The sequence below is a fragment of the Ruditapes philippinarum genome, unplaced genomic scaffold, assembly GCF_026571515.1.
Source record: "Ruditapes philippinarum isolate M1 unplaced genomic scaffold, ASM2657151v2 ctg1292_1_1_1_1, whole genome shotgun sequence".
NCBI lineage: Eukaryota > Metazoa > Mollusca > Bivalvia > Venerida > Veneridae > Ruditapes > Ruditapes philippinarum.
In genome coordinates this window covers 202-21,819 of record NW_026866116.1, presented here as the reverse complement: position 1 = coordinate 21,819, position 21,618 = coordinate 202, and positions in this window count along the sequence as shown.

Below are 21,618 nucleotides of genomic sequence, written 5' to 3'. Positions count from 1 at the left end.
GAAGTACAGATCATCATTTTACGGCTGCTACACATCACTTGCAATCTGACTGAAGTTCAGATTTACTTATTTCTTAAATGTAGATCTGATGACGTCCGTATATGTTTCGCCTTCTTAATTCGGATTTCCATAGAAAGCTATTTTTAGCCATGCAATCAAACCTGTGTTTATATAAGCACATTAGAAGTAACAAAATACCGTTATAAGTGGAAGTTAAACAAATTGAATTAATTTTTAACAATTTATTTGCCAAAATAGAGTCAATTTTAAATAGTCAAGATTGTTTTGTCAGTTTACCTGTCGGCTTTATGGACAACACCATGTTTGTTCTCAAAATCTTGAAAATTACCTGGTCAGTAATTGTTATTAAAAATCACATCACTTTAAAAATTATGAAAGCTCCCCGATGATTGGCTCTGTGAACCAGAAAAAAATCGTATTTAGTCACAGTCAGATCTAAAAGTTGGGCGTTATTTTGAGCTTTTTAGTGTTTAGTTATTGATTTTCTAAGTAAAATAACACAAAATTGATGTTAAAGTTTTTTTTTTTAAAAAAAGGTCACTTCCAGTTGACAAATAAAGAAAGAATTTTGTGTTACTAGGAATTTAAGAAACTGCAGCCCTAAATTATGGGAACATGTCTATAATACGAGGGGTGTTCAAATATGAATGCAACTGGGTCAATTTTTAGAAGAGCTAACAAACAATGCCTAAATAAGTTTTAGTCTTTTAATCCATTTTTTATGTGTTTTCATTATCTTTTCGAGGTATACTGTTCGGACACTTGCCTTTGTTAAACTTGGCATTTACATATATACCCTTTGGTACGGCAATTTGAATAGCAGTAGCAGAAAAATATATACATGACCTTTTTGACGATCATTGACGTCATTGTGCGTTTTGCTATGCAAGATTTTTGACTTCCTTTGTTTGTCCATATTTTGTTATATATCGTTTGCTTGGGCTCACGTCTCATCGCCAGTGATGATATTTGCAAAAGAACGATGGTTGTATTTAGGGAACTGTTTAAACAATTGTTTGGAGATTCTTACCCGAGCAAGTGTTTGCTCTTTTGTAAGGAGATGGGGTATTTATGTGGCACTTAACCTTCTCATTTTAAAATCACGTCTGAGAATTGTACAAGCGGCCCCTACAGAGATACCAATGTATTTAGCTATATACATACTTGAAAAATAGAGCACTACAAAATCCTTTAAAAGAAAACCCAACACGACAGAATTGAAAATGTTGCAGGTTCGGTTTGATTGAGTCTGTTCATGGACGGTACTTGAAAGTGCAAGTAATCGTCCACGTCCCCTAGCAACCATCCAGTCATTCAGCTGTTGTGTCAATCAAAATTTCCCATCAACCAAAACAGTACAAGGCCTCTGTTACTTGAAGGGTAATTTCACAAATGGATCTGAGTCATCCTGAAATGTTTTACCAAATAGGAAACAGATATACATTTTTGGTACGGATTTGGAAAAATAAAAATAAATACATTTATTATATACAACATGGGGAAAAATAAGTTAATGATTTATATTGTAATAAAATTGTGTAGGTACTCCTAAGAAGAGAATTCAGCAAGTTTAAATTCTTGTCTAGCATTACCTTCACCGATCCCTCTGCTTTTAAATATGTGTGGCTAAGAGAAAACAGGTGTACCTTATATTCAGGGTATAACCCAAATGAACTCTTCAATTCCAATTGAGAGTTGCGGCAACCATCTTGTACCTGTCATATAATAGGTGACAGGCACTCTTTTGTATTTAACGCTTTGATGCTTTGACGGCCACTTTTTTGTAGTACTTCATGTAAAATTATTGAATACCTATATCAGCAAAGTCACCAACTTCTCATACAGCCTATTGTTCTCAAGCACATCTCAGGTGCCCGTTCGAATAATGCACGGAAGCGCACCTGAGGTCTTCCTCCACCAGTAAAGCTGGAACGTCGCCAAATGACCTATAGTGTGTCGATGTGACGCCTCTTTGGTCGAGGGGTTAGAGTCGATGACTTCTAATCAAGTTACCTCTCTAGCGTGGGTTCGATCCCCGGGAGATGCTTTGGTAGTTTAGCGCGGAGGAAGATAGTATAGTGCTGGTGTAACTCTCCAGAAACGATGGTTAGGAAACTACCCGCCTATATGACTGAAATACTATTGGGTAAAGGCGTAAAATGAAACAAACAAACGAACAAACAAACAAGTGACGTTAAAATAGAGAGAAATAAGAATCCCAAACAAACAAAATCAAGCACATCTCATAATGACAATCTAAACCTGTCGGGTAGACAGCGTGCAATCACAATTTCTTAAGATACATTTTCTCTACTTACGGAAGGCATCATCGTATTTTTGACCACCGTCACTTCTTTGACCAATGATTATATTTATTTCAAACAAGCGATGTTAAAGTTATGATAAAAACAACACAAAACATATTCAATGACTAAATATTTGGAAATATATTAAATGACATTATTATTAATCATAGTATACGATTGCTACAAACTTTTACAAACTTTTACAAACTTACCGATTTTTATAGTTTATACCTCGAAAGGTTTGGAGCAATAATCAAACACGTTCTTTGAACATGTACTCTCTTGTCTAACAGAGAATCCTTCGATAATTTTAGCTTAAATGAAAGGAAACTAAAAAGGAAAATTGTTTATAAGTAATCTACAGTGTGATTCATTCCGCATAGAAATTGGACATATGTTGTAACAGTATAATTTAAGATGTTTGTTGATTTAGTCATACAAAATCTATTTTTATGCTTTTCGACACATATGAAAATTACAGTATTTGTACTGTGGTATTGAATTGTGCGAAGCAGAAATTGTGAACAAACATATATTTCTAGACAGTTAAAATAAAACAAAACTTTTTGATACGTTTGATACGGATGATGTTAAACTTATCAATATAAAAATCATACATAAAAGATTATCAAAACATTGCTTAACAAATACTTGTAATTACAGGTGAATTTCAATCAAACACTTTTAGTTAAAGTACACAAGAATTTTATTGAATGGGTTTTGTCCACTCTTATTAAGTATGTAAGCAATGCTAAGAATATTCACACGCCGATGACAAAGAAATATCCCTACCTTACTGTGTTGACCTATATGTCATTCATTCATGTGTAAATATTTCCCGCAGTACATCAAAATATCGAAGTGTCAGATCTGTATTTGTGTTATTCAGCGTGTTATTGAAGTTTTTGTCGTAAAAGATTATGTCAAGAAATTTCATTATTCTTCTTTGAAAACAAAGTATAGAAATGACCACAATTACTGTCTGTCACTGTTCACAAAAATAAAAATCAAATGACAAAAACGTGTTGCTTCTAATATCATTGCCATTTTTCCAAAAAATCAGATAACATGCACATTTAACGATTTGCGTTGAATCTTTATAGGTCGAGCTCAAACATAATATACACATCGAGTTACTCCAACCATCTTTTGGACATAGTCTTAACTTAATTATACATGTAGTTAATGTGCAATCAAACAGATATACCTGCTAACTTTCCTATTAGATCTATTTTTTTGAACTGGTTAAAGATTTTAGACATATGTTAATATTATATACTTTCAATACCTATGGACAATTAACATTTAAATCCATCGAAATTTTGACAACTTTTTTAATGTAAATTAGTTGTGGATACCAACATTTGGTTTTCTTATACAGTTTGAAATGTTATGACTTTCAACATCACAGTGAAATTTCACATTTTGTAGTCACGTGTCTTAATTTGTAATTTACAAGGATACTTCCGATTTCGAAGTCGCACCTGCATAACGGTAGCAACGGACTAAAGCAATTACCGATAATGTAAGTAAGAAATTCCAAAAAATAAACGTATTTAAATTTGTTCGACATGATGAGATGTTAAAATGTATATGGAGGCGGCTGACCTTTAAATACCCGTTTAATATAAATTGAACCACCATCCAACCCGTTTTTCAGCTTACTCCTTATGGTGGACGCCTTTGCTATTGGTTTTGTGGCGTCCAGCGTTTCATGACCGTTCCATATACCTTGCTGATCTTCGTTTTTATGTTAAAGGTACACAAATGAGTTACAATTAATATATTTATGTATATCATGCTAAACCAATAATTATGTTTTTGCTTGTGATGATCTAGACACAAAAACTTTTCAATTGGACCCATTGCTGTGAACGATTTAAAAAATTGGAAAAGCAAAATCCCTAATAAACGTCTGGAACGAACTACAAAACTGAAAATGTTGCCGGTTCGGTTTGATTTTAGCCTGTTCATGGACGGTTCTGGTAAGTGCAAGCTACCGTCCACGCCCCCTAGCATCGGCTTAAGCAAAACATTTAAACAATTTCAACATTTAAATATAAAATTGGCGATATTTTGAAACAAGCCTTAATGTTCGTTGGTATTTCATTTTATTTCTAAAATGATCAGTTGATAATTTTTTTATATGAATTCCTAAACATTTCATTCATAAATATCATGAAGCTTTGACAAAAACAAGAAATGTGCAGTAAAGACAGGACTTAAGACGCAGTTTGGACATCTGACGAACGAATAGATAGATACATGTTTAATCTAACTTAGTCAATATTATACTGTTAATGTAGTGACACATTACAATTCATGCCGGTATAAACTAGTTTGATGAATAGAATAAAGGTTTCATGTCAGTGCAGTACTTCAACGGAAATTATACACAGCCTTTTCGATAAACAACTGAAAGGCATTTAGCTCCTCATTACATTCCTTTTGAATTAAAATTTAAAGTTAGATTCTTCAAATTTGCATGTATGAGGACTTTTTGCAGCTGTTGAAGATTTGTTTAGTTCGAAAAATGTTTTATAAAGAGCCAGAACAGTTCTGATCGCCTCAAATTAGGAAGAATTGGTGAGGTGTTTCGAAGTTAAATGAGCTGAAAAAATAACGGAGCAGAAATTCACTCAAAATAGTGTTTTGTGATTTAGCTATAATGTTAAGTGTTACTTTTTTCAAAACATGAACTACTAAAACGTTATTCAGAAAGCAATTATCAATGTACATTTGTATACAGTTTAAGAATTGAACCATAGTTAGTAGTGTTAAATGTAACATACATGATATTTTCCGATTATTCATTGTACCTGTTAATTTTGCGTTTAATTAAAGATATACTATGCTCATGTTTGGGTAAAATATTTGTGCGGGAAGCTAAATTCCCTATTACAGGTCAAGTGAAGTTGGCCTTTTCTTAAAAAAACTGCCAGTTTTTTTAATGACATATATATTCATATTGTGACCACCTATAGTGTGTAGAGTTCAAAACATACCATATCTACTTTAAATGAAGTCAAAACATGTTAATTTTATGCATGCAAAGAGACTGTATAGCAATTATTAATATTTATAAAAATAAAATTTGAGCATAGTATATCTTTAAGTTGTAGTGCAGACAACATTTTTGTTGGCCTTTTATGAAAGACGTTTGGCTTTAAATAAGATAAACTTCAACTTGAAAAGCAAAAATGGATGTTTGTTGCCTCAAGCAATCATTCTCAAAGCAGTTGGGAAGTCTGATGAACCCTCAAACAATATCGCGAGTAATAAATGACGTACCTGAAAAAATGTCTGTGATGTTATATACACAGTTAATTTCAATATGATTTACATGGATTCAACCAACATTTGTGAGACATCGGTTTCGGCTAAAACATACATAAATCCTTTTCAATTTACAACATTATGTGTATTGTCAGTCTTGTTTGCCTTACGCAATTATGTAAATGTTAGATAATTATGTTTGTTTCACTTAATTCCTGATGAACTTTATATATTTAGCATTCTTATTATGTGCCATGTCCCCGGGTAGAACATAATATTGTTTAAAATGCGTTGTAGGATCGAACGACGATGTCACAATAACAAATACATGAAATAAGATATAAAAGAAATATTCTTAAGTCAGATAAAAGAATTGAGATTTGAAGATTAATTGATAGTCTGAGTGCCAATATATAATAATGATTTTGTATGCGAAACGAAATGTCATTCAGTATAACATGCAATTGGTTAATTAAAATGTAATTAGCTTTATACTTTACACACACAGTTTATATACCTCAAAACATTTTATCACTTAATCGCTGGCTAGTAAGCAAAATAAAGTTTAATATTTTGTCACGTAATGGTAATTAAAGTGATGAACATTGATTATATTTTTATCTACATTCTTTTGTTGTTAATAAATAAAATGATTTTTTTGTCTTTTGTTTAAAATATTAAGCTGGCTTGTTTTATAATATCAATATATTTTTTGATATATACTGTTCATAAGTCATTCCAGTGCGTCACTAATTTTAATGGTACTTTTGTTATTCAGCCTTCATCCTTATCCACGGGCTTGTTTATAGGTATTGAAGTGAAAAGATATGTTGGTCCTCAAAATGTTTACAAGCATATTTGAATATCCGTATATTACTAATTAATAAAAAAGATATATTCACGGCGGAAGTAAAAAGTTCTTTAAATCGCCCAAGCGACGGAAAGGAAAGCATTAAGACTTACGTTTTTTTAAAATTTCGTGACTGGGAATCATTATGTTTCTTCCTGTTAAAGTTTACAACTTGAATGAATACATCTTTAGCTGCTTATCATAATAAACTGCTAAGTGAATAAGTCAATAATGTGGAAGGTCTGTCATACACAATGCACCATAAATAATTATGTTGATAGTAATTAGTATCATACGTATAAACAAACTGCGAAATAATTATATATGGATGTTGCTGATAAGTGTTACATAAATGTCATATATGACAGATAATAAGGTGTTCTAGAATACAAAAATATATTAACATATCTCTATTACAACATTTTATGACATGTTGATATATCGCTATACTGTTAATCAATCTTAAAACTTTTCAACTTTTGCCTTTTGTAATATTTCATTACAATATCCAATTGATACATTTCTATTGTTTTATCAATATTTGAAATACTATTAAAAATGTGCCCATTGTAGACTAATCCACAATTTAAAACAATATTCCGTTTCTGCATTTGTGACTATTTTTTATTATACTTTGTAAAACTTCATACTGATCATTTAATTGTTTTTGTTAACAAAAGGCGATTTGTAGGCCATTCGACTGCGTGCTTATATAAAGCTGATAAAATTGAAATCAATACTTGTAATAAAATCACGAAAAACTGACTTACTGACATGCTGATCTTTGCCCCAAAAATTTTTTTTAAAATATAAACGCATGGTGATTTGGTTTTTGTTTATTGTTGTTTGAATAAATGCGTTCGACAATATTTCAATTCGATCTAGGTATTGTTCGAATAATTTGAAACCATTCACAAATTATCGGTAATGAATGAATCTCTGATGACGTTTAAAAATTACTTCCCATATAATTGTTTTCAGTATTTGAATTGTTTTAAATGCTAATGATTTTAAGTTAAGGAGTAACTCCGAAAACTGTCCATAAGGTGAGAGAATGGACGGATCCAGGCGGTTTGCGCCGAAATTTGTTTATTCTCTCACATAATAGACAGTTTTCAGAGTTTCTCATACTTAAAAGATGTTCTCTATTGTCTAATAAAAGGACACTCGTATGAATTCTTTGCAAAAAATTAATATTACTTGCCTCCATTGTTTTCTTATTGGGAACTTGAAATAACTTCCTTTCTTGAGGACGGTGAAGGAAATACCTGAAGTTTAAAAGCATGATTTCCATGTTTTACTGTCTTGCTTTGTATGCATGTCCAGGAATGTTAAAACATCAACATCGGTTATACGTTTGGGACTATAATCAATATTTGAATGTAAAAGTATGTTTATTATCAGTGATTATTGTTTTGTTTTGCTCAAATCATAATTATGTTAACATTTTTAAAGTTAATCATTATTTAACTTACACATGGTTGCTGTTTGGCTTTGTTTTTGTAAAAATCAATGAAATCAAAGCAGTGTCTCTAGCTTAAGTTTCCGTTAACCATGGGAGTAACTCTTATGAAAGGACAGCAATTTACCACAAGTCTTCAATTGTTGCACATGGTCGTTTGCATTGTTTTGTTGTGGTCTTTTTCTTTGTATAACATTGTGCAAGAAAGAAAGTGTTATTTTTTGTATAACATATACTTGTATATACCAACTTAAAAACATAATCACTTAATAGGAAAATTAAAAAAAAACATGTTTGATATTACTTATATCTTACTAATGTGCCTTATAATTCATTATGCTAATATGAATGATATTTTTTGTGTAACTGACATAGGAAATACATGCTTTGAAAAAACGTGATCCCTTGGAAGCGTTAAAAACAGCAAAATTCTATGAAAATTGCAGACTTGGTTTGATTGAGTCTGTACATGAGGGATGATGAAAAAGTGCAATATTTCTCATGGCCCCTAGCACCGGCTTGAGCAGTACTCAATTTTCAACACTTAAAGGTGCTGGACTCAAAGATCCCAAAGGAACGGCAAAATATAACAACACCGAATCGGAAGTACAGAGCAACTTTTTACGGCTGCTAGACATTACTTGCAATCTGACACTGAAGTTCAGATTTACTTATTTCTTTAATGTAGATCTGATGACGTCCGTATATGTTTCGCCTTTTCAAAGAAGCCATGCAATCAAACCGATTTTTAAATAGGCATAAAAAGGTATCAAAATACCGTTATACGTGGAAGTTAATCAAATTGGTGATTTTGTTAGAAAAAAAAAGTTTAAAGTAATTTTTAACAAATTACTTGAAAAAATAAAGTCAATGTTGAATGGGCAAGATTGTTTTTCCAGTTGTTTACTGTCGGCTATATGGACAACGCCATGTTTGTTTTCGAAATCTTGAATATTACCTAGTCAGTATTTGTTTTTCCAGAGTTAAAATTAAAAACCAGATCACTTAAAAAATTATGAAAGCTCCCTGATGATTGGCTGTGTAAACCAGAAAAAAAATTCGTATATGTCACAGTCAGATCTAAAAGCGGGGCATTATTTAGAGCTGATTTTAATCAGATTGACATCACTTGACACGTGCTGTTGTGATGTATAATTATCAAGAAAAAAGTGATCCCTCGGAAGAAAGAACAGCAAAAGGACATGAAAATTTAAGACTCGGTTTAATTGAATCTGTACATAAGGGATAATAAAAGAGTGCAATGTCCTTCACGACCCCTTGCACCGGCTTCAGCGGTACTTTATGTTCTACACTGAAAAATGACACAATGAGCCCGAAGGACCAGAGAAATATAACAACACTGAACTAGAGAACGGGGAAACTTTTTACGGCTTCCACACAGCACTTAACACCTGCTGTTGTGATGTATAAATATCTTGAAAAAAAGTAATTGTTTAATAGCATGATTGTTTAGTCATTGATTCTCTAAGTAAAATAACACAGAAATAGGGTTAAAGTTTTCTTTTTTTTTTTAAAAAAGTCGCTTCCAGTTGACAAATTAAGAATGAATTCTGTGTTACTAGGAATTTAAGAAACTGCAGCCCTAAATTATGGGAACATGTCAATCAAACCGAGCCCGCAACATTTTCAATGTTGTCGTGTTGGGCTTTCTTTTAAGGGATCCTGTATTTCTCTATTTTTACAACTACGTATATAGCTAAATGTGTTGGTTTGATTGAGCCTGTTCATGGACGGTACTTGAAAGTGCAAGTAACCGTCCATGTCCCCTAGCAACTATCCAGTGATTCAGCTGTTGTGCCAATCAAAATTGCAAATCAACCAAAACAGTTCAAGGCTTCTGTTACTTTAGGGGTAATAAAACAAATGGATCCACATCCTGAAATGATTTATCAAATAGGAAGCAGATATACTTTATACTTTTGGTACGAAGTTGGAAAAATAAATACATTTATTATAAACAACATGGGGAAAATAAGTTAATGATTTATATTGTACTAAAATTGTGTAGGTACTCCTAAGAAGAGAATACAGAAAGTTAAATTCTTGTCTAGCATTACCTTCACCGATCCCTCTGCTTTTAAATATGTGTGGCTAAGAGAAAACAGGTGTACTTTATATTCAGGGTATAACCCAAAAGAACTCTTCAATTCCACGTGAGAGTTGCGGTAACCATCTTGTACCTGTCATATAATAGGTGGCAGGCATTCTTTTGTATTTCACGCTTTGTACTGTGACGGCCACTTTTATTTTTGTAGTACTTCATATAAAATTCGTCGCGTCAATTCCAAAATGTTCTATCTTCAATTTTTTGAAAAAAATGGAGATATTTATACAATTGGAAAGCTGTTGAAGAGACCTACATAAACAAATGACTTAGAACATTATATCTCTAATTTTGAGAAAGGTAATACCAATTCAATTATGTTCTATCTCAGAAAGTGAGCAACACTTTGATTCCAATATGTTCTATCTTCTTGACCAATGTGATGTACAAGATCATACCACATGACGCTTTATTTACACTTTCAATGTACACATTTTCAATTTGATTTACACAGGAAAAAATCACAATATTTGTATTAGAAACATTTATAATTGAACAGCCTAATAGATTAAACATACTAACTGAATAAAGGGCCTATGAAGTGAAAATCATTGTAGACTTTACTAGATGTACGGATAACGTTTTCGGATAAAGTAAATATACAGGCTATGTAAATCTTTTCAACTTTTGTTTCTAAAGTGATAAGAAATGTGACATTGTGTTGAATTATTCTTTATTGCAGGGTATCACTCTCTTTTCTGCCTGACGAGGTCCTTATTCGGATTTTGAGCAACCTTGATATCCAGTTCTTGTTGAAGTCAGTTTGCAGAGTTTCTAAGAGATTAAGCTTCATAATAAACAGGTATTCAGTGCTTTGGAGAGATTTCGAATTTGAGCATCCTTTGACACTATCAGAGAATGATCTTCTTAATATCTTAAAACATTCAAGACAGTTTCAGACAATGATGTTACCTTACACAACCTATAGGTGTGAGGTGCCTAACATAGACATACTTTTCTGTAGGCATTTTAGTGGATTGAATTTATTTTGGCTGAGTTTAAGCAGATGTCCTATATCAACAATATGTTTCCTCACAGATTGTCCAAAACTTGAAATACTTGACCTCTCTGAATGCAGTAATCTAGTAGATGATGACTTCAAAGCCATTAAAAGCTGCAGGCATCTTAGCCAACTGAATGTTGCATTTTCACAAATTACACCGTCCCTGTTAATTGAATTATGCAAGTACATTGCTTTGATTACTTTGGATGTTACTGGTGTGAAATTAGGCCTTCAAGATTGTGAAGAACTCTTATCTGAACAGTACAACACATTGTTTTATTTCCAGATATCCCTAGATGATACAGTTGACATATCTGAATTCAAAGACCGAATTGAAGAGAGATACATGGACTGTTCGATCAGAGTTATAAGTCATGTATAGAATAAGTCTTTTTGATGCAATAAACCTTGTGACTGAAGACAGTAATGATACTAATTGTTTTATTGAAAATGTAGAAACTGAAAAGTGTCTAAATGTAACTAATAGTGATAATGAGCCGTGCGAAGAAGACCAAAGTTTAAATGTGTTTCACACTGATGATAATGACATTTCAGAAAATTTACAAGAATTATATGATGTGGTGCCCGATGAAATTGTATTACATGATGAACCTAATGAAAACCTTATAATTGAAGAAAATGGTAAAACATACTTAAACCTAGACTAAGTCGAACAAGGTAGTCGTTCTGAAGATAGTACTGATGTAAACAATAATACTCAACAGGAATCTGAGTCACCAGTATTACAGATAAATGATTGTCGTAATACTATGACAAAGTCTCCTCGTGAAAACAACAGTGATAACCAGCAAAATCAAAGTTTAAGTAACCAAGATAATAATGATACTATGATTGAACATGAAGGAACGTCATCTATAGCTCTACAAACTGAAAAACCCAGAGGTAGAAAACGAGTGAAAGATGAAAGTAAATGGCAAAAGAATGTTTGAAAGAGAAAGTACCAATCTGGTGAAGACCATATTAATTCTTCAGGTAAAATATGTAAGAAGCGTGAGAAATTGTAGATTTAAGTGCAGCCATTATTTTTCGAATACTGATAGAAAGGAAATTTTTGATGAATTCTTGAAATCAGATAAAAACGTTTTTTATTCTACTACTACAGAGAGATCACAAAAGGTTTTAAAAAAAGGCTATCACATGCTTCGCGGAAGAATTTTACATACAAATATTATCTATTTACTACAAATGATCAAATTAAAACAAGAGTGTGCAAAGAGTTTTATCTTACAACACTTGATAATCAGTCAACGAAGAATACAATGGCACTACAACAATATAATGAGCCCAAAACAGAAAAAACAAAGACAAAATATGATTTCAGAGGAAAGTTTGAATTACATAAGGCAGCATATAAAATCATTTCCCATTATTGTAGACAAAAGACGCAAAGAGAATACCTTGAGTCTGGTCTTTCAGTCGCTAAAATGTTTGAGCTTTATTCTGAAGAGTGTAAGAAGAAGGGAATTGTTGCTCAGAAAAAGCATACATACAGTAAGGTGTTTAATCAGGAATTTAACATTGGTTTTTATATTCCAAAAACCGACAGATGTGATTTATGTGAACTTCATAAAAACGTCTTAAATGACAGTCTCAATTCGGAAACTCTTCAAAAACTTAAAAATCATCTAGCTGCAAAACTGACACAAAGATAGAACGTGGTCATGACCGAGAAATATCGCTGAAGAAAGACCAGGCTACAGTTTGTTTTGATCTTCAAAACGTTATCCAGTGCCCGAGAGCAAATGTTTCTAACTTTTTTTTATAAACAAAAGCTGAATATATATAATTTAACTGGTCATTGTTCAGAAAACAAAGGTGCTTATAATGCTTTATGGAACGAGACAACTGCAGGTAGAGGTGCAAATGAGATAGCATCCGCCTTGTTGTGCATCTTGTCAACCATTAAACATGATTTACCAAGTATTTCTAAGTTTATTTTGTGGTCAGACTCATTGACACCTCAGAACAGAAATTCTGTAATGACATACGCTCTTAAAACCTTTATGAAAGACAATCCTAGCATAACTGAGATAACGCAGAAGTTTTCCACTCCTGGTCACTCTTCTATCCAAGAGGTGCATAACATCCACAGTCATATTGAAAAGCGGTTGCGAACATGTGAAGTGTATAGCCCTATTAGTTTAGTTCGAAATTTAAAAACTGTACGTTGGAAAAATTCAACGAGAATCATCCAATTGCAAAAACATAACTTTTTTGATTTTCAGAAATCAAGCTCACAATTTAAGTTCAATGAAATTCCGTATACTAAGGTTAAGTGTCTAAAATATATCAAAGACCAAGATTTTTTTGTTGAATATAAAAAGTCATTTCAAGAATGTACCTATAAGAAGGTTAACATAGGTAGAGTTATAACTAGAAATGGCCCAGCACAAGTGTTAAAAAGACTGTGCTTACTTCGTAAAGAACCTATTATTTCACCAGATAAAGTGAAAGATATAAAAAGCATGTTACAGTATATTCCTGAAATTGAATGTAAATATCTTAGGACAATTCTTAAAATTGGGAAACGGTCATCCACTACGAATCTACAGAGTGAAACATTAAAAAAGAAGATGAAACGATAAGATAATCAAGGTTCGAAATTCAGCGTTGTGTTTTGTTGTTCACAATGCAAATGTAGATACCACTGACATAATGTGTTCCTTATTAACAATACGCTCTTATTTTTCATGTTGTATTAGACCAGAAAGGCTCAGAAAAAAATTATGAACTGTTCAAGTTTTTCAGATTTGATATAAAATGTATTATATTTGATCTAGAAAGTGAAGATACATGTATGTATCAAAATCTAAAATAATGTTACAAGATTGTTTTTTCACATTTTTACATAAAAATTTGTTTTATTCTTTTGTTTGTAAATTTTACTGCATAAGTTTAAGCAGACATAAATAAAATAGAACATTGTATTTCACAAAAGTTTTGTTTCGTTACGTCCAAAATGTTCTATCTTTGTAGGACATTCTGGAATTAATTTGAAATGTTGAATGTTTGAATAAAAGTGTAACTTTATTGTTTTAGAATTCTGATTTCGTCATAAAATACCCTGAAAATTCAAATAAAAAAATGCATGTATGCTCACATGTATACACAGATAGCATGTACCAAAAATATTATTGAATACCTATATCAGCAAAGTCACCAACTACTCATACAGCCTAATGTTTTCAAGCACATCTCAGGTGCCCGTTCGAATAATGCACGGAAGCGCACCTGAGGTCTTCCTCCACCAGTAAAGCTGGAACGTCGCCAAATGACATATACTGTGTCGGTGTGACGTTTAACCCAAACAAACAAACAAAATCAAGCACATCTCAAAATGACAACCTAAACCTGTCGGGTAGACAGCGTGCAATCATAATTTCTTAAGATACATTTTCTCTTCCTACGGAGAGCAGCATCATCTTTTTGACCACCGTCACTTCTAAGACCAATGACAAGCAAAGTTAAAGGTATGATCAAAAACAACACAAAACATATTCAATGACTAAATATTTGGTAATATAATTAGGCACATTATTATAAATCATTGTATAAGATTGCTACAGTTATAATTGCATTGAAAAAAATGAATTAAACATGATAAAAAAATATAAAAGAGATATTAAGTTGGAAAGTGACATAAGGATATTTATCAGGTACATATATTAAACCATTCTGTCAAAATAAATCTTTTTTATAAACTTACCGATTTCTATAATTCATACTTCAAAAGGTTTTGAGCAATAATCAAACACGTTCTTTGAACATGTTCTCTCTTGTGTGTTTATCTAACAGAGAATCCTTCATTTATATGACACTTAAATAATATACGCATGTTTAACACTTCCTGCTCATCACCAGATATGTCCGTTGACGGAAAAGAACTTCGTATGTCACACATTATCTTCCTAGTTTCTTGATGTTCCTTAGCTATCTGAATTGAAAAAAAAGTGTAAAACAGCTTTTACTCTTCAAATAAGTTTGACCTTTTTAATACCATCAGTCTTATCAGTTTCACCCAACAACATGTAGGCTATTAATGGTCTGGTATTTCATCGGACCTACTGATAATTTAACCAGTCAGGACCGACCGTCCCACAGTCTTTTAGAATTAAGGGAAGAGGAACAGTACATGGATTGTCAACAATTATTACAGTAAAGTGGTGTTATATTTTTCTTTCTGGTTATGCATAATACTTCATTGTATTGAAGATTAAAAAAATACTGCTTACGTCGGAGTAAGGTTTCATGATAGATGTTGCAATTTCACTCATAAACAGCCACAATCAACTAATGGAAATAACAAACATGTTATAATTATAACAATGGTTAATGCAATGCGCAATCACTTCTTTTACTGATAAGAAAAAAAGGTTGGACTGAAGTATGCATTCTTTGTGCACTTCGATAATTTAAGCTTTTTTTAATGAAAGGAAACCAAAAAAGGAAAATAAACACAATTGTTTATAAGTAATCTACAGTGTGATTCATTCCGCATAGAAATAGGACATATGTTGTAACAGTATAACTTAAGATGTTTGTTGATTTAGTCATACTAAATGTATTTTTATGCTTTTAGAAACATATGAAAATTACAGTACTTGGACTGTGGTATTGACTTGTGGGAAGCAGAAATTGTGAACAAACATTTATTACTAGAAAGTTAAAATAAAAAATTACTTTTTAATACGGTTGATACGGATGAATGTTAAACTTATCAATATAAAAATCATACATAAAAGATTATCAAAACATTGCTAAACAAATATTTTGTAATTACAGGTGAGATTCACTCAAACACTTAGTTAAAGTACACAAGAATTTTATTGAATGGGGTTTGTCCACTCTAATTAAGTATGTAAGCAATGCTAAGAATATTCACAGTTGAGACTTTGGCCAGTCCCGATGGTGGTCTTAATTGAGGTTTTTTACTTTCAGTTGTACTTCTTTTTCATAATAATTTTTATAACTTGTTTTACCGACTGTCGGGTGCGAAATAGAACAGTGTTATACGGGAATCGGCAGCGGAGATAAGCTCTGCTTGACAAAAATAGCGTTTGTGAACTCCCTAATTTTATCTTGTTACAATCGAAATTATACCGATGAAAGCGGCGTTTTTCAGCTATTAAACACCGGCCTTGTCGTTTTGATGCAAAAAATCTTACGTAACTATATACTGCAATAAGTGCATCTAAAGGTTGATTCGAACCGCCTCCGTGGTCGAGGGTTTAGAGTCGATGACTTCTAATCCAGTTACCTCTCTGGCGTGGGTTCGATCCCCGGGAGATGCTTTGGTAGTTTAGCGCGGAGGAAGGTAGTCTAGTACTGGTGTAACTCTCCAGGAACGATGGTTAGGAAACTACCCGCCTATATGACTGAAATACTGTTGAAAAAGGCGTAAAATGAAACAAACAAACAAACAAACAAATAAAGGTTGATTCCACAATTCTCAAGTTAATTGCAAAGTATTTTCAGCCTTCAACTCTTAAATTTTATGCAACTTGTACATATCTAATCGTAAAATTTGGCATTGTCGTGCATAGTACAGCGTACCCATGATGGGTTTGTGATGTTTTCTGGCTCGCTTTCTGTTTTGGTGTCCATTAAAAGTGGAAAGTCTGACAGTGTCATGATGGGGAGGCTTCTTTTGCGATTTCATGATGTGCTTGGGGCAAAATCTGTTAAATTATATTGGATTCCAGGTCATGTGGGTGTGCAAGGGGGTGAAGAGGTGGATGCTTTGGCTAGACAATCATTGAATTTAGTGGAGCTGACTTGTTGTTGCCTGCTTGTGATTTTGGACCGGCTATGGGTGGGCTCGTATCATCTGGGTGGAGGGCAGGTTGGGACAGTGCCGTTTTTTTAAAAAAAAATTACAATGTGGGCCCATCTCTTGATGTGTCGCCGTCTCTGTCTCTGACAGGCCGCCGTGATCAGGCGGTTCTTCTTCGATGTCGAATTGGACACGCTGGGGTTGCCCACTCTTGTCTCCTCACGAATGACGGTGCCCCTTTCTTTGTGGCTTGTAATGAGGACTTTACTGTCAAGCATTTTCTTCTTGAATGTCATGATTTTTCACAGGCCCGTATGGAATTGTATTAAAGAGTTCTTTGAGGGAATTTACACAATAAAAATTGTGTAAATTCCCTCAAAGAACTCTAGCTATAATACAATTCCATCAGAAAACATCATTGATTATTTGAAAGAGATAAACTTGTATTTTAGGATCTTATTGGCTCATTTTCATTGTCATTTACAAAGTTTAACATAACATTTTAAGCCTATTATAGCACTCGGCACGATATGGCCAGTTATTTGTTGACGTGCCTTAAAAATAAAAAAAAACCCCAAACAATCCAAGTTATACTGAAAAAAATGTTAACAAACCAAAGGAAATTAAACCATTAGGCCTTCGTTTAAAAGATGATTTAGATAAACTTAAAATTAATCCAGACAGTATACTTCAAAATGACGATGAGGATGTTCCACCTTGTACTTATAATTCCCCGAAAATAAATATTAACCTTTAAAATATAAAGATGTCATCAAATTCACCTGAACATTTCAAAGAGAAGTTTCTAGCAATTAAGGAAGAACATGAAGATTTTATACATATTTATACGGACGGTTCAAAAGAAGGTTGCAAAGAAGGTGCGGCTGTGTTTGGAAATAATTTTACATCTAGTATGAGGTTACCAGATAAATTTTTCCTGCTGAAGCAAAAGTATAGATTTAGCATTATCATACATAGTACAGCATACCCATGATAAATTTGTGATATTTTATGATTCGCTTTCTGTTTTAATATCCATTAAAAATAAAAAAAATCTGACAATATCATGATAAGGAAACTTCTTTAACTATTTCATGATATACTTAAAACAAAATATGTTAAATTATATTGGATTCCAAGTCATGTAGGTATACGAGGATATGAAAAAAGTAGATGCTTTAGCTAAAAATTCATTTAATTTTCAAAAAACTGACTTATTGTTACCTGCTTGTGATTTTAGACCGGCTATAAATAAAATCGTATCATCTGAATGGAAAGCAAATTGGGACAATGCCGTTTTTAATAAATTTTACGATATAAACCCATTTCTTGATGTGTCACCATCTCTATCTCTGTCAAACCGCCATGATCAAACAGTTCTTCTTCGATGCCGAATACCCACTCTTATCTCCTCACGAATGACAATGCCCCTTTCTGTGTTGCTTGTAATGAAAATTTTTCTGTCAAGCATTTCTTCTTGAATGTCATGATTTTTCACAGGCCCGTAATAGATTTTATTGTGTAAATTCACTCAAAGAACTCTTTAATACAATTCCACCAAAAAAACATCATTGATTATTTGAAAGGAATAAACTTGTATTCTAGGATCTAATTGACTAATTTTTATTGTCATTTACAAAGCTTTACAGATTAACATTTTAAGCCTATTATAGCATTCGGCACGATATGGCCATGTGTTGACGTGCCGTAAAAATCCAAACAAACAAAACAAACAATCGTGAAGGGATATTTCCTACAAACATTCATTAGATGATGGTGCTACCAGTGTTAAAGATGTTAAAAATAGGAATGTAAGACAAAGCCCAACATGTTAAAAACCGCACAGCTTTATAGAATGGACAAAATATCACCAATCAAAAAGCGCCGCACCTCCAAATTTTATAGAGTGGACAATACAGCACACATGGATTTTATTGAGTTGACAAACCTCCTACACCTTTAATATTATAGAGTGAACATAACTCTAAACCGTTAAATTTCTATATTGGACATTACCCCACACCTTCAATTCTATAGAGTAGCTTTCATTTATCGGGCGGGCATAACCACACGCTTTCTAATATGTTATAAAATCACTTAATTAATTTAATATGATTTGGATCATGCAATTTGTACATTTGGGCAAGCAATATTTTATTTTGATGGCTTAAAATATGCATAGTAATGCATGGTCACCTTTATATTTGTATAAAACAAGATATATGATTTTAGTAATTCGAACAAAGACATGATGCAAAAACTGGTATACACAAAAAGCAAAGCATAAAAGGGATCACAATGTTTTGACATGAGATTGTCAAGATCATCTAATATTCAAGGATCGAGTAACAAATGTATCGCTACTGGCATGCACTCTGTCTGGCCTAAAATCTTTCAGTTACTCTTTTAAACTTTGATGTATATTGTATAATGTAAATACATTATGATACAAGTAAAATTAGAAGAAAGATATCGATCTTAAACCTTAATTCTATTTAATTACTGCAACTTGATCTGACTATGAAATTCAATCGACAAATGAACATTTGAAATAAATTTTAAATGTTAAAATCATTGTTAAATGAGTAAACATAAAACATATCATGCTTCAATATCATCGTTAAAAAACATATTATATATCTTTTGTAGTGGTGAATATTAACAAATTCATTTTTCTCGAGCAAGATTAAAAAAGAAGACACCACGACAGGACAAAAATGAAATTTACAATTTCAAAGTTTAAAAAAACCTTTACTAATATTCATGAAATTTGACTTTTATCTGTTATTCTATTTAGGAATGTCGAACTGACGTAGTACACCCGAATGATATTTAATGCATTTCAAATAAGCTGTTGCAATCTATCAAAATGCCACAAAAGATATTATGATCCATATTTCTACACTTAGTAATGATTGTTTACATCACAGTCAATATCATTAATTTAAAAGTAATTTTACATGTGTTCTGTCTAAAACTTGATTCATTAAAAAGTTAGATTTCTGTACAAAATGAATTATTTATTTCAATAAATATTACTATTTCAATAGTGTTGAACGAATAAGACCTTTTGTTTTTTATGTTTTAGTGCAGCATTTATTGCACAGAGATGCATTAATTTATTTCACATTATTAAACATTATACATGATGAAAGTATAACACTTTTTATAAAGCAGTGATTCGAGTTAAATAAATGTGAAAGCTTATCACTACTATTGAAACCCCGTTAAATGTTAACACCTTTTTCTTGCAAATTATGATTTCCAGTGAATGAATATAACTTGTTTAAATAGCGTTAAGAAAAGAATACAAACATCTTACGCTGCCATATACTGATACATCAAAGAGGTTTATGTAGTAGGCTTATGTAACTTTGATACATTGATAGTACAGGGAATAAGAATATCGCATTTGCACAATTGTATCTTAATTTTAGACGTTATAACACTGACATTAAAGTACAATTACGGTTTCATTACTAAAATGTCTTGACTTTATAACTTTGCTTATAATTTAAGTATTGTTTTCTCAACAACTGTTCACGTTTAGTACGCATAATCTTTGTCACTCCAATCCCATAACCGTAAGAACATTTAAAATGAATTTGAATTAACTCGACAAATATTCTAAGGATTTTAAGCCACAGAGATTATGCAACCTTGATACGTAAACATTTGATTGATATATATATATAAACAAACATGGGATGCTGAAATTAGAACTTCAAATAAATTACAATATAATTAATATTAACTCTCCTTTTCTGATAATAATTATCCCTTCCTGTGCTTAGTTTTTTTACAGTTGCCCTTATTATGCCGACATGGGTGATGCTACCTTTCGATATTGTAGGGCTGTGTTTTATAAACGTAGCCATCCCTTGTTGATCTTTATTTTCACAATTTAGATTCGAAGAAAAAGAAAGCTCCAATTTTTACAATCATGTATATACATTTTTATTTGTGAGTTTCAAAGGCTTTTCTATTTGACCTGTTCTATTTGAACGGTATAAGTCTCAGTTTCTATGCACAAATCGTTTGATTTTGAAATATATTTGTTGTTAGAAAAAAAAAACAACTTGAAACATTGTCAAAGATATTGCGATATACATGTATTTTATTATTCTTATATTTTTATCAAAAACCATTTTCTTAGCAAATTACATCATATATCATTTCACTACTAAGACCATATTTGGTAAACCCATCGGCGGGTGCACATCTTGAGTACACATTACCACACACTTAGAACTGCGCACTTTCAGTCGTATAAATCACTAAATACTACCCACAGAAATTGTTTTATTTTCAAAAACAACCATATCATGTTTTATATGATATCAAACTTCAATCTACCTATCGTTTCATACTTGTCTGGTTTCATCAAACAACACCGTAGGGAACGCGTTTTCCGGTTACAGTATAGAATTTTAAAGATGGAGGATTATTTTTTGGGAGGACAGGCCCGGCTTTCACTAACGTTCTCAAAGTCAAAATCTCAGCTCAAATCTGAGATTTTTCTCAACTCAGAGACTGAGATTGAGATTTTTCTCAGTTTGGCTTTCACTAACAAAATCTGAGAAAAATCTCAACTTAAGACTTGAGATTTTTCTCAGATTTATTGAGACAAAGGTTTGCCGTCTCAGTTTTTGTCTCAGACAATCAAAATGGCGCTTTCAAGAAGAGTACACCTTCGTCGTCGGCGTGACAAACGAGTTTTTAGAAAACGATTCTCGTTAGATGATATGGATGATGGAGAACTTAGGAAAAGATACAGATTT